We start from the raw sequence: 15,407 nt of genomic DNA on the forward strand, positions 1-15,407 counted from the left end.
ACATTTTTATTCAGAAAAGGTTGTGAAGCTCAGTTAATATCAAGCCTTTTACTGTGTTTGTCTGCCAGTCAGGCTTGTGCAACTAATTTGATATTGTGCCATTTTGTAACCTTGGAAACAGGGGGTCGTGCCAGGAATTAGGAACCATAGTAATGGAGGTAATCTCAACATCATAATCTCTGAAAGAAGAATAACTGAAAAACATGGTTCTCACAAAAGTATTTTCCTGTTGCTGCACTTCAGTCATAATGAGGTTTCTTGTCAGGTCGAAATTTCAGTGAAGCAATAACTAAGCTAGTAGTAGCTGTGGCAACATAAATGCCACTATTTTACAAAGGTCATATCTTATGTAGTGGATATTCCCTAAATCAGAGATTAAAAGAAACCTTGTTACACACTACAATATGTTGGAAACAATGAATACCTTAAACACGCTTCCACACAAACACAAGGTGACCCATACGCCAGACACTCCGTGATTGATTACCAGCCTCGGGCTATCCCTCTGTCTGAACTTCCTGGTTTTTAAGTCTTGCTTCCTGCGAGGATCACTGCTTTTTGTGATGTGATTAACTCACCAGAATGAGGTCATGATTCATGCCGGGGTCTGCAAACAGGTAGAGGCTAAAGCAGAGACTAGAGACAGTTTCCCAGGTGGTCTGGCTTAGAGGGTGAGGGGTCTGGAGGAGAGTCACTAGTTTTTTGTTGGGGTGTAAGGTTAAGATCTGGTCTGAGGCTAGAGAAATGGTAGGTTTGGCATGAAGGGGCTATCCTTTTCCTTGAGGGGGCAAAGGTTTAGTAAACATAGAGGGCTCTTCAATTTATTAAGTTTCTTAATTAAGATGACAGGATGAAACTTTGACAAACCAGTTTGATACAGTGATACCAACACAGACAAAACCACACTAGCTTTGGTTATGGAAAATTTTCTGCTACTTACATGCATAGTGGGATTTCAAAATACATTTCCGTAATCACAGGAAATGGTTTCTTTCGGCTTTTCGGTTGACTAAGGTTAGGATAGAAGAACAGGCTTGGTTTAAAAACAGCTACTATTTTTAAACCAACTGATTATAGTAGTACTGGATGCAGTTACCGAGATTAACTTCAAATACCAACATTGACTTTTGGTTTGACACAAACACCAGTCTCCTGGGTCAAAGTCCGGGGTGACAAAGGGTCAGCATCTGACGAGTTAGGGTGAGAAGCATTTCCTTGAGAAGATGATAAAATTCGCCACGTTCTGTGTGCCTCTGGATGATGTTATAAACCTAGACACAACAGTTTTTTTTTTTAACATATTCTTGGACTTCTGTACAAAGCAGCAATGGTGGTTATTTTGGTGATGGTTGACAATGGAAAGAAATGGCGGGAAGAAACACTGTTGTTATCTACACTGACAAGTCTCTAAAGTAACGTGAATAAACACAACCGCAATGCAAAAACTTGCTTCATGTTTGGTGTGAACACAGCATTACTCATGGTCCTTTTATTTCTCATTTCTAAATATCAGAGCTTCCTTCTCTCAAACAAACACATAGAGACCTTGGTCCACCACCATATGTAGCTTCATCTCCTGTCCATCGCTCTCTTGAAACCCAATGCCCTTATTTGACCCTGTTAGCTCGCTAATTGAGTTTCTTCCGTTTACAACCATATGGTATTGGTTTCAGTTGCACTGCTCCAATCTAATGAGCAATCCCATGCGGAAAAAAAATAAAACCCTTTAGATTTATAACCGGCTCCTTGTAGTGATTCTAAGGAATGACCTTGTGATTTGAAAGGTTAAAAATTCACTGCAAGCTAGCACAAGTTCAGCTCATGGCCGTTACCACAAATGAAAAGCAGATAAAGGGTTTCATTTTCCAAACTTTATCACTGCTTTTAGCCTTTCTCTCCTCTCCTCTTTCTCTCCTCTCTATTTATTGCCAATTTCTCTTGTTATGGGTGTCAAAGTCAGACAGCTTTAGTGCCCCAGACTCCTAAGTACTACCCACACACACCCAGTCTTCAGCAACATATTTATACATTAGGATTACAATAATATGATTACAAAACAAGTAGCAAGTAAATTCTAAAGATTTTCTGTAAATAACCATATGGATTAAAGTGGCTGACTTTCAGTTTGATTCCATATTTACATGTTGGCAGATCTGAAGCTTTAGCTCCTCAGGTTTATTCACGCCACATATTTTCAATGTGCACACAGTACTCCATCTGTATTCACGCAATCAGCCGTTAGAGATTATTGTTGCATGACACAATTAGGTGTTACCAGCCTGTGACAGTGTTGAATAGGGAGGTGTGCAAACATGGAGCAATGGAGAGAACGGTGCCGGGGAGTGAAATTCCACATCCAAAACATCGAGCTGCTACTTTTATCGGCCCCATACGCAACCACACACACACACACACACACACACACACGGGCGCGCTACAAGTTGCTTCCTGTTTCAGCACCAACACCCTGCAGGTTAATAAGCATCACGGTGGATGGAAACCCTGCCACTGCTTCTACCATATATCCCTGGCTTGTCCCAGTGCCACTTTCACTTCACAGTGAGTCATTGTACCAATCACTTCTCATTTCCTCTCCAGTGAAGGCTTGAGCTGTGTGGTAGTAGCCAGAGTGCAGTATCCAGCAGCCTGACACAGCACTCATTATAGCCTAATGGAGGTGAAGGTGTTTTTATGGCTCAGTCTGGCCCATTCAGCCAGTCAGGTGCCACACAAGACTCTCTCTGAGGGCCTTATTACAAATGCCCTTAAACAAACAGATACACTCATACACATATACCTGGAATTACTCATGTCTACCACCTTGCTGAGACCCTGGGGTTTTTGCGCTCTTCCACCCCGAACTTTGTTATGTGCCTCCACAATGGGCCCCTACCACACCACTCTATAAGTCTATACTCTATAAGTGGCCTTACTTTTTTATTGAAACTCCTAACTGCTGCAAATTGTTTCCAATTACTTGAAATTGGTCAGTTAAATCTCAGGTTTATAGTGGAACTAAGTGACTCGGTGAGCCACCTCAGAATGGTTTGTGACCATATTAGCATTGAACTTCTCTGTAACGACGCTGAGGTTCCACAGTAATCAGAATGTGTTGGTAATTGGGTGCTTAACTGCTCTTAATTGTTCTCAATTGTTTGAAATACTGTAATAGAGTGATTTATTGCCTCCAACAGGCAAGCCAGCACCACACATCAACAGTGAGTGTTCCCCAATGTGAAGCAGTAGATTAAAAACACACCTGAGGTAGACTTTTGGGATATGGAGGTCACGCTTGACTGGCACGCACATTACTGTCAATACATTCCTCTGAGACCTAATGAAAGACGTGTAAATGCATTCCATTGTTATAATGAATAGGTGCAGAAATACAAGCCCAATAATAACAGACTGAATGGGGAGTCAGTGGTGTGGTAAAGAAGATTAGAAATAACAGCAGAGTTGAGGCTGTATCAGTAATTTGATCATGTATTCAAACTTTGGCTTCATTGGTATGTCTCTTCCAACTTCCTAGGAAGGAATGGAAGGCTGGACCAGAGCTACTTTAGTTACACTGTTTCCAGTATTTGTTGGCAGGATTCAATACCAGGGAAAGATGGGCGTCAAACATGAAACTTTACAGTAAGAACAATGAGCATAGGTGTTGGGGCGTAGCTTCGCTCACCTGGAGAAAGAGTCCTTGCTGCAGCTGCTTAGGCTTAATTCCAAACTGTTGCCCTTTGCTGCATGTTATCCCCCCTCTTTCTCTCTCTCCCCTCCCCTGTCCATCTACAGCTGTCAGATGAATTTAAGGCAGATAGCCAAAAAAAAAAGAGCATAGGTGTCATTTATGTTGTCATAAATGTCATATATGCTTTTTAAAAGCATATTTTGTTGAAAAATGTTCTGATGCATGTTGTACCAAGAAATGTTAACTAAAAAATGAGAACACTTCAAGAAAGGCTTGTTAAAACATTAAGAAAATACACAATGTAATATAAATGTAGAAGAAACAAAGTCCAAAAAAGTTATAATAGCCTTTTGATTCTGCAGCTGTGGACATTTTTTAACAAGTCTATGCTATGTCCTTTAATGCACTGTTGTGCAATTTTCTCCCAAACAAACTAAAACAATTATTATCTACTTTCACCAATTCCCACATGACATTGCCTAAAGTCGCATCTGTTGAAGGCCGCATAAAATGTTTTATCACCTGAGCCCTTATGTCCCTCCCACTTTTTAATACTGCCCTTTGCAGTGTGGTTATCGTAGAATTCATCTCCCTTTCTATTTTGTGCTTTTTCTCCTCTGTCTGCCCCTCTCTCTTGCTCTCCTCTTGCTCTTTATGCTTGAGTGACCACAATTACAAGCTGAAGCCAGCACAGGATGCGGCAGTGATTTAAAATGATTCATTTAGGGAATGCAGTGAGCTGACACACCGAAACACATACTCCCACTGCAGCCCCGTATCCCACCCACATACACCAAAAAAGACCAAATGTAGAGCTACATGTATCCTGTAAATATCCAGAGCAGGTATTGATTGAGCACATGTCGTTTCCAAAAAGAGCCCATTAAAAATGCTGCCCTTATAGGTCTCAGTATAGGTTTTAATTTTTTTCTCTAAAGCATTGCCACACACAAGCACATAGCATTTGCCGTCAGACACTGTTTACTCTGGCATGTCAAATCTTAACTCCATCTTTAAAGGCGACCTGTCTCAATGTTTGTGAATGTGGGACCACCTCAGGGGACGAGCCCCCCTTCTCAGCACCCCTGACTGAGTGAACTGTGATGTTTGATAAGCTGTGAGAACGCTGCAGTAAATTCAACCAAGTTTGGGCCACAGGCATCGCTGCGTTTCTATCTGCAGTCCTCTCTCTCCCCTTGAGCTTTCTCTATCTATCCTACCCCCACTATTTGATGGTCTGGAGGCGTAGATATGAATCACATGTCAACAATGTAGCAGTAAAAAAAAAAATCTTGGAGAGAGGGGTGGTGAATAAGAGGGAATGAGCTAAAAAAAAAACTTCACCGTCCCCACTGGCACACAATTAAGCCTTCTGACAGGAAGTGGAGTGCACATGCCTCCTGTCTCCACTTCCTTACCCTGCTGCCAACATCTAACCCTCTCGATGACAACACAAAGTGAAACCCCGACATGACCAGTGAACTCCATGGCACCAAGCCTTTTCATTCGTGTTGCCTCTTTATATCTCGTTCTGATTTGTGTTATTCATGCTGCGATATATTACAAAATACTTGTTATTCTTTTCAATTTCCACCTCACAGTAAAGGTGAAAACAGTTTTTAAGATGTAGATACGGTTTAAATTTACTGGCTATCATCTTGTTAAACACTTAGCAGTGAGAGATAATGAAATCAGCAACTGAAAACCTCCCTTTTTTGAAGCATTACTGTAGATTTTGGATTTATTTTACACAGGGGGCACAGCTGATCGGGGGAGGAGAGGTCTCCCTGATAAAACAGCACATAACACAGCTGTGCCGTATCACACAGACACACGCATACACTTGCAAACTACACAGGGGAGGATGTTGTTAAATGTGTTTTGTTCAAAGACTCACAGACCATCTGAGGCCGCGTGTCAGCCTCCTCCCCTGAAGGTCTAATTTACACTCTGTCCTTCTATCAGTCTCTCCTTCTGTCTTCTTATCCACCCAAGAAGTGCTATTGGCTTATCCAAGAGATCCACATATGTTTATTTCACTAGAGAGGAATGTGAAGGGCCTATCAAGATCTCAGACAAATGTCATCTCAAATATTTAGTCTGGTCACCGTGCCAAAAAAAAAAAGGACAGTTTTACAGAGTTGGTCTGGATTTGATATGAAGGAAAGTACCTTTTTTTTTTGATAGGTTAGAGTGATAGTAAAGGCAGTTTTAGAAATAAAAAGAAATCTGTCAATGAAGCTCAACTAACATCCATGATCCATGAGTCTGAATGTCTGTTACACCCGTGTCTACTCCTGATTTTTAACATTAAAAATAACATTCATTTTTACAAGTCATGACAAGATAACAGCCATCCATTTCCTCAGACAGACACTCCCTCCCTCATAATCGGTACTTTCCTCCTCTCTCCTGCACAGAAAAGAAAAATACTTGAGAAAGTGATGCTGATATTGGCAGCACTTCACTTGGAAACATTTGGGACTACCTGACTGAGACATTTGCGGTTTCCCTTTGGTTATTTCCTGCCCAAAATCATTTCAACTGCAAGATACTTTTCTAACTGTTCACCGACTGCTATCCAGCACAGACCTCTGACTGCAAATAATCAGAAAGAAGAGATGCAACAAAAGAAATAAAGAAAATACTGTATAAATCATAATGTTTTCCTTCTCGTGTGTGTTTCCCTGCAACTTCATCTAGAAAATAACACAGAGACCACAGACTGTAAAAGAAAAGTCAACGCTGCCTCTGGGTCTGAAAGGTGAAGCCAATGCAGAAGTGCCTTAACTAGGCCCGTCTTCCTTCTAATGATCATCATTGGGCGCCTCCACTGGGTGCAAAAAGTAGTCCTCTTGTATAGAAGTCTATGTAAAAATGTAACTTCTTCTTACTCGATTTATTACTTCAATAAATATTTTCCAAATGCAGCTATGGCCTCGTTGGTTTCATGTCGTTTTCCAATACAGTATGATGCTATTTTGTAAATGATGGACTTGCTTAGAGAATAAATAATGATAGAGAAGGGTAGAATACAGCACAGTAACGCAATGCCATCCATGGCACTGTGTGCATCTTAACCCTTTATCGGACGAAGAACTATATTTGGTAACAGTGAATATCAAAATTAGGTCCCCATGTCTCTCTGTGAGGTCGTAGAACCACATGGATTTCTCCCAGCTAATCAGCAAAGATCAGGCTACATCACAGACATTGACACCATGACATCTGACCAATCAGTATGATGATATCCAATGTAAAAATGAAAAAGTTTGAAAAAAAATCAGCAAGAAACAGTCGTACAAACAGAGTTATTAGATTAAAGTGGCAAATCTACAAGAAAAAAAGGTGCAGATTTAATAGATTTAAAGTGGCAAATCTGCGCAAAAAAAGTTGCAGATTTACGAGAAAAAAAGCAACTTTTTTCTCGCAGATTCACCACTTTAAATCTCATAAATCTGCACATTTTTTTCTCGTAGATTTGCCACTTTAATCTTGTAAACTTTTTTCTCAAAATATTACCCCCCTCCCCGGGTCCGTATGTTTTTTTTACACATTCTGGCAGTATGGAATATCCTCCAAGTATTTCAATGAGTGGGTTAATAGCCATAAGCTTGTTTTGGATTTATTTCAGACAGTTAAGTTGCTAGGTGGGGGAGCATAGTGTCCTCTGGTTCTCAGTCACCTTTCATCCAAAAAAAAAAAATCTCTGTGCTTCAGTAATCCACAAACTGCAGCTATGTCCACTTCTTTTATTCAGTCTAGGGTAGAGACGAATGCTTCTCTTTAGATTAAATTCAACTCCTCTTGTATGGGTATGGTATCTTTGTGCTTTAGTGTTAGATTTTACTTTTATTTATTTATTTCACTTCTTTTTCATTTCCTCGTTCATACAGCAACATACCTTTGGCATCTCATACTTTCTCCCTCTCTTCTCCCAGCTGCTGTACATCCCACCTGCTTCAATTTTCAGGTCACTTCACTCCCACTGTAGAACCTGTTGCTCTGTAAGCCACAGAGCTGCAAGTTCCTGTGAAAAATAAATAAATAACACCACGCGCAGACACTTTAAAATCACTAACAAACTCAGAAATAAATAAACAAAATGGCAACAGAGAGGGAAACCAATTTTGTCCTCTACTTTCTACCTCTCTGGCTGTATGTTTTTGTTACAGTTGCAGTGTAATGGGCCTATGTGTTTAGTGTTTACCTTTGGTGGTATGGCTTGGTAAATTTTTGAAATGTGTTTGTTACAGTGTGTGTGTGTGTTTGGAAAATGCATTTAATTGGGCTGTGGGTTTATTGTTTAGACTACATGGCTGTGATGTTTGAAGCCCTGATTGTTTAATTCTGGTTTAGTCTGGGAAACGCAGCCGGTTGGTATTTTGTTTGGGTCGTGTGTGTGTGTGTGTGTGTGTGTGTGTATTACAGGAAGAGAGAGCGCTCAATGGAGTGGCTACGCAGAAACAGATTTTTTACGCCTGAGATGAACCACTGTTTGTTTAAATTTACAAAACTATTGAGGTGTAAGAAAGGTTTGGGAAGTGGCAGTAAGAAAACTGCAGCAGTACAGACATTTCAGTAACTTAAAAAAAAGAGAAGAGAAGATGAGCATTTCACAGCACTAATGTTGTACGCTCTACATATTACCAGTTACACACTGCAGAGAGGCAGTTACAGTTGGCTCTATAAGTTACAACGTGACCCCCCATACTGTGAAAAACAGCCAGTCTTCATGTGATATATACATTACTGTTGATGTCATCCCAAAACAGCCATAAGCTGGATGTACGCTGATACTCTTTGAATGTTGGCTTTTTAGTTTTATTGTACTCACTGTGAGTAATCACTTTCACGATACAGTTAAAAGTTTTATGGTTACCTATCAGGAAATCAGTCAAGGAGAAGCTTAAGGTAGACTATGTGTGAGTGTATAAAAGGTGTTCTTATGCTTTGCTCACACCAACCACTAAGTGAATTTTTGCCTTGCGTCAGGGGAGTTTGACCACAAGATTAATTCTGGTGGATGGTTTATGAATAAGCTTACATGGTGATTCGATTTGTGTCAGAGCCAATGCATGCATCACTGTCGTAAAGAACTTGAGCTGCATTTTTGTATGAAATGTGCTATAGCCTACAAACTAAGTTTATTGGCATTTTTACTCTATTACTTAGTGCTTTAAGTCACACATACCTGTTTTCACCACAGGTCAGTCTGACCAGTTCATCGTCTTGTACACTTTGTACCTCTTGTCCCACTCTTGCTGGATGATTCTGTCCCGTCTATCAGGCTCCAGTGGTTTAATACTTTGCTTTTCTTTCAGAATCAGCCTTTAAACAGGTGATTAAACAGGTTTTCAGAAGCGATTCAACAGTGTTTAGTGGTAAAATGTTGGAGACTCTATTGTAGAGTAACTATTGGAAACAGGAAGCCGATTCGACTCTTACCTGTGTAGCTGCCGAATACTGTTTACGATCAGTAACCTAAAACTATGACCATTATATTTTTTAAATGGTAAAACTTGCACACAAACATACTTCTGTATTCCTCATTTGATATGTGTTTTAAAAAATATATAGGCTATATATACATTTTTAAAAATAAATCAAAGATGAGATGCCGGTCTTTAGTTCCGCCCCTATCAGCCGGTGTTACAGATTAACGAGTAGCCAAATTATCTGGTGACATTCAGCAGGATGTGACTGTGGCTGACATACTGTAGTTACGACAGCTGTCAAAAACAGCGTCTTACCTTTTCGTGTTTGAAAGGGCTGAGTAGCTCATCTACGTGCGTATTCAAACAGGCCCCAGAGACCAAAGATTAATTTTCTACAGTGTAATGAAAAGGTGAACAAAAATGGCAGCTACGTACTTTCTAAAAGTTTCCAACAGCTGGTTTATAGTCGCCAATTAACATGGTCACCAGTTAAACCATAACACCGGCACCGGAAGATTCAGCAGTGGGAACTATTGACAGAATAACAGAAATAGAATAGCTGCTGTTACTGAATGATGCCTGTTTAGGAAGTCCGACATTCAACTAAAAACCAAACTAGCAGCGTCTCTACGTGAGCATTAGGTAGGACTTCTATTTCTCCGCGAGACGCCCCCTTTCAAAATAAAACACAATACGCAGTTCATGCAGCCTAAAACTACTTCACATCAACATTATGTGGATGTGCTTTACGGCTTTACTCTCCTCATGACGGCTCGCCTTGTCAGTGACCTGTCAATCAAAGGTAGCCACGCCCCAAATAATACGATTCTTTATCTTCTATTTTCTTCTAAATGTGGCCATTATTAGAACTATTGACATCAAATTGTCTTGAAGAAGATTTTTAACTCGCGATTGAGACCATAATGTTGTCCCTGAAAATTTTTTTTGAGGTAATAAATCAAGTGAGAAGTTTTCAAATTTAGCACTGAAATGAATGGGCAGATTTCTTTTGCAGCCAAACTTAGCACCCCCTACTGGAATTTTCGGTGAATTTCAGGCTTTATTCACTTCCTGGTTGGCCTCCATGCTCAGACACGGAGATTGCCGCCTGGTTTTGACCGAGGCACCAGATCAGCAATCGATCAGTCAAAGGGTCTCAGAGGATCGGCGACACGGACGACAAGAGACTGATTGTTGAAGTGGAACATCATACAATCATTTATGACATATTGTGTTTATAAGGATAGATGGTCAGATCAACAGACCTTTCATGTCAGAGAAGCAAAGTTAGCTGTTGGTTGTTGTTGTTGTTGTTGTTGTTGTTGTTGTTGTTTACTTTATACACACAGTTTATCCATAGACTGTATAGAGTTTAGAGTTTATCACGGGATCTCGCGGTCTCCCGTATGGTCAGGATTATCGCGTGATCTCGTGATCTCGCGTGTATACGACCGGCTCGCCAAACTGACGTGACTCTGCTGTAACGCTCCCGGTGTGAATTGACGCCGGGCAGAAGACGCAGCAAAACCACGGTGGAGCCGTGCCGCTGCTGTAGCATGCCCGGTGGCTCATAACATCATCCTGAGGCGCACACAGCTCATTTCAACGCCTTCTGCAGGAGCTGCATCTGGATGACACCACTGAGGGCGGTATGAAACCAAAATAAATTGATTTAGCTATGGTTTTATTGTAATAAACTGGCAAGCAAATAATCACAACACCTGTTTTTTATTGATCAGCTATGCTTTGTGTGTGAGGACTGCTACTACCCCATTCTGCTGTAGATCTTGATTTTTTTAGGGAAATTTAAAGTCCCTCCATGGTTGTTGACATGTCTAGTTGAGATCTAATTAATGATCCTTAACCCTAATCATCGATAAGTAACAATCTTTGATAATTAGCTCCAGTTGTAGTTAGAGCACTGTGAGCCTGGTGGCAGCTCATGCAATCAAGATTAGTTAATCAGTTCAAGTCTATTGGCACTAGCTCGGAGGCCTGCGTGTGTTTGTGTGTGTGTCCCACACAGAGCAGAGGCTCCCTGGGTGACCAGCCCTGGCTGACTGCCCTATCGCTGGAGATCTTCACGATTACTGTAAGAAATTACTCACAGATTGCACTGCATTCTGTACCCTAACATCCACTATTTTCATGATTGTGCACAAGGCGTTCTCCCACATGAATACCACGAGCATGTAAGAAAAGCTGTTTCCTTCTCTAAACAACTGAGGACTGGGAACCTACTAATGGAACATTAATGCCCAAGTTTATATGAATTTCTGCACTCTCACCTCGTTTCACAGAGCATTTCACCCTTCTGGAGACAATAACTTAACCTTCAATGTTTTTCCAACTGTCCAGTGCTTTGGCAAGACTTTAAGATGATGAGACAAGGAATACGGACCCAAACACTGCTGTGATATACTGGCCACTTACATATCCCAAACACATACTGCACCAGTGAAAGTGGTTTCAATTTGTTAAGAGTTAATCCCTTAAGGAAGATTTTGCATCATTGTAGATAACTTTCAGATCCTCTATGACTTAAGATAACATATTCTACCTCCTCCATTGTCTACGTTTACATTTTAGCAACACCATCACAATTGTGTGGGAGAATAATCTGCACTATCCTGAAAACCACTAACTCCTGATCTCACATTTCTGCAGCTTCCCACCTCATCCAGAGTGAACGGTTGATCCTCCTTAATGGAGGATCAACTGGATAACAACATTGTAGAAATGACTGAGGATTATGGGACTATTCTTTGGTTTGCTTTATCATGTCTTGCAATTCCAAATCCCCGCAGTTCACTCACACTCCATATATCAAGGGATATGGATAAAAGAAACACAAAACAAGCTACCATTGTGAAACTAGTGGGAAGAAACACAATTATTATTATGTGTGTTGGCATATGCATGTGTGTGTGTGTGTGTGTGTGTGTGTGTGTGTCTGCGAGTGTGTGTATTGTGCAACCAACACATTAATATGCATACCCACACTTTCTATCAATGTATACACTGAAAATTCCTTATAACAAATCACCAGACACTAAAATAAAACCAAGCCACAGTCAGAATTACTTTATAAAATGTTTCACTCGGTTTTGCGAGGCTCAGCAGACATTTGCTTTGGACAAATATCTCGTCAAGGAGGCTGAGCAATAGATGATCAACAATTTCGTCATACTCTCAGATTCTGATTAAAAGCTCCTGCCCCTAATTGGATGAATGGACCTCTTGCTGTGCTGTCATTGGTCTTTGTTCCTCATTGTTAAATAACTTGGCAGCTGTCCTGGGAACATTGCCAAAACCCTCTTAACCTACCCACTAAAAACAGTTTTCAATTAATTTACACAAAAAAGATGCATGCATTTCCGTCAGCATCACTCTTGCTGGAGGTCTGCACTCTCCAAGTACTCTTGTAGTTTAAGTTTATGTGTCGAATGCTTGAGATGTATTCCTGTTTGTAAGGCTAAAATCTTATGCCCTTTGGGCCATTTCCCAGAGTGACAATTGTTGAACTTTTGCCTTTTTTTGTGTGGAAATTTGGCCCTAAAATGATGAATTGCACACACACACACACACACACACACACACACACACATTTACACAATGTTAAGCACAAGTCAGGGCAGGGATGGGATGGGCAGAATGCACTGTTTTAGACAATTTATGTCATCAATGCTGCTCATCACTAATGGTTTTACTCTCTCTTTGTGTGTGTGTGTGTGTGTGACTGGGAGTTGTCCCGAGGAAGTGAACACCCTGACACCGAAACCTCCCAACAGGGAGGGAGGACACTGTTTAACCTGTTAACCTTTAACCTCATCCTCTTCTGTAACTGGGACCTCGCCACATCTGCTGAAGAAACACACCCAGAGGAAAGTATGAGGAGCAGCAATAATTGCCACAAAGTGCAATAACAATCTTTATCCCATCTCACTCCATGACTGGGACACACTTCAAGTCTCTTTTCTGGGTCCAACATTACAGCTCTCATCTTAAATGAATGTGACCTCTGTGTGTACTTGGCTCTGACCCTTCCACAACTTCTGCTGAAGGAAAAAAAAAATGTGTGTGTATTTGGACTGACTCATGTCTGTGTGTACATTCATGAGAGTGCCAAAGAAATCAATGTTTACTTGAAAATCAACTAGAGGATTGGGGCTGCACGCTCCCGTCTAAAACACATGCGGCCAAGGCATCCCACCCAGCAGGATCTGCTGCCTAAACCCAGATACAGCTGTTCTTTCCTTTGTCCAGTGCCTGAGGGAAACTCAGGGGAGCAAACACCAAGTTCAGAAAGATGATCGGCATCAGGCCTTGACAGGACATGCATGCTCATGTATCCCAAATTTAACAATTATCAGAGTATCCTGCTAGCGTGACACACATTTTTATGATCTAATCCATCTGAGTCACTCCCGTTGAGCCTAATAAAATAAGTCATGCAAGACTCTTTAACCCTTCTCCCTCAACTATTCTTATAATTATTTTCTGTATGCTGTACTCAAATTAAACAGCTTATTGGATTTTATGATATCCATCTCATTTCTGTTATATTTCATTACCACAATACGTCTTTTCTAAAGGGTTATAAGTTGTAATTAATGGCTTTACTGATGATTTATGGATCAGCCGAACACTGAACAACTTTTTGGGCTGCCAGGTTGTGGAAACTCCTCCAGTGTGACACTTCCTTTGTCATTTTCATCAGATAGACTCCTTGAAGGGACTGTTCAACCATCTTTTGGAAAAACAAGAACAAGAATCCATTTGTAAGCAAAGATTATTTACAACTGTGAGTTTAATGGATTATAGGAAATACTGTTCTACATTATACAGTAATAGCTTATATGCACATGTTTTATAATATCCCATAAACGTTCACTTTTCTCTTGTTTCTTAAATATGAGAAGTGACCACTGGAAGGTCCCAGCTCACTCCCGGCTGGCAGCGGTACAGATGCTGAGGGCCCCTCCCCTCCTGCAGCAGCAGCATAATTGGGAGTTTACCGTCTGTCTTTCCCGGGGCGAACTGCCACAGAGTAACCAGCCATCCAACACACACAAACACACAGAGTGCACCAAGAGTTCAAGAGCACCCGTGCGCGTTTGACTACAATTAAGGGGAGTGGAAAGACTTTAGGGAAGTATTCAGTTTATCCATCAACTTTTCTTTTGGAAGGGACGAGTTTCCGCGAGTGTCTATAGCTACTTTTGGTTCCTTTTCTCTGTGCGTCAGGCAATTAAGGAGAGTGACGCTGCTGTCCACCGCGAGGGCATGTGTTGCATATGAGAGGAGACGGAGTTGAATGCGCAGGTAAGATGAAACACGCAATAACGACATCAACGATGAGGCATGTCTTTCAGAACCTAGAACTTTGTGGTTTCTTCTAGTCTATGATATTTACTCAGCTATTGTATTTCCCTGCCGTGTTATTATAGTAATTAATCACGTGCGGTTGTTAAAGTGGGTCGATCTATCACGACAAGTTTTATATAACGCTCAGTACAGTTCGTATATTTGTATGCCTTTTCAAAAAACTTTCCCCAAAACTTTTACATCTTTCTGAAGTGCCTATCTATCATATTTCGATACTTTACATTTTGGACCACTTCTCCAACTTTACTCTACAGTAAAACTTACCAATTTTCCTTAATACCACCTTTTGAAACCAGTTCTCTAACTCTATGTATTTCAACACTGTCAACGTTTAAGAAAGTTGTGAACAGCTTTATTTAAAGCATAATGTCAATTATCTTCCCCTCAAATATTATTGATTTTGACATTATTTTATATAGAATCATATTCACCAGTATGGAGCATGTAATCCTTTTAACAGACTGAAACTCTAAAAACCACCTATTTTTGTAAGACATGCTAATCACCGCACTGTAATGTGTGTGCAAACACTAATGGGTTGAAAGTGTTTGTGGGAATAAAAAGCACACTAATGTGATATTAATCTGTTCAAACCATTTAGTCAATACAGCTGGATTTGCAGGATCAAATAAATGCGTCATGATGTGTAATGTTAATATTTATTTTACTCCACTGATAGATTCAGTACATATATAGCAAGAGCGATATGGATATATATAGGAGTGTATTAAATCAGAAGTTGGCTGAGTGGCAGAATGTTTCTGCATGTGTTTGATGGGTGTTTTTGAGGAGGTGGACAAGTGTGGGGACTTTAAACTAAAAGTGACTAGGCACACAAACAAACAAGTCCTCTTTGATAATCCAAAATATTCACATTGCGGATATACTACAGT

At 40.6% G+C, this 15,407-nt stretch overlaps 1 protein-coding gene and 1 long non-coding RNA gene across 3 annotated transcripts in view; both read left to right on the plus strand.

Moving 5' to 3' along the window:
* The first annotated feature begins 10,474 nt into the window (after positions 1–10,474).
* LOC131973795 (uncharacterized) lies at positions 10,475–14,125 on the plus strand. 2 transcript variants are annotated; one of them, XR_009394589.1, is made up of 4 exons: positions 10,475–10,775; positions 11,153–11,218; positions 13,847–13,930; positions 14,049–14,125. It is a non-coding gene; the product is annotated as an uncharacterized LOC131973795 (long non-coding RNA). The 2 variants fall into 2 exon arrangements; XR_009394588.1 differs by lacking the exons at positions 13,847–13,930; positions 14,049–14,125 and adding an exon at positions 12,873–13,515.
* Positions 14,126–14,189: 64 nt separating this feature from the next.
* The window catches only part of sema3d (sema domain, immunoglobulin domain (Ig), short basic domain, secreted, (semaphorin) 3D), a 36,301-nt gene continuing 35,083 nt past the window's right edge, over positions 14,190–15,407 (plus strand). Inside the window, exon 1 of the mRNA XM_059334582.1 lies at positions 14,190–14,451. The gene's annotated coding sequence lies outside the window, so the exon portion shown is untranslated. The remainder of the gene's footprint in view (positions 14,452–15,407) is intronic.

This window comes from Centropristis striata, chromosome 6 (genome assembly GCF_030273125.1).
Source record: "Centropristis striata isolate RG_2023a ecotype Rhode Island chromosome 6, C.striata_1.0, whole genome shotgun sequence".
Lineage (NCBI taxonomy): Eukaryota > Metazoa > Chordata > Actinopteri > Perciformes > Serranidae > Centropristis > Centropristis striata.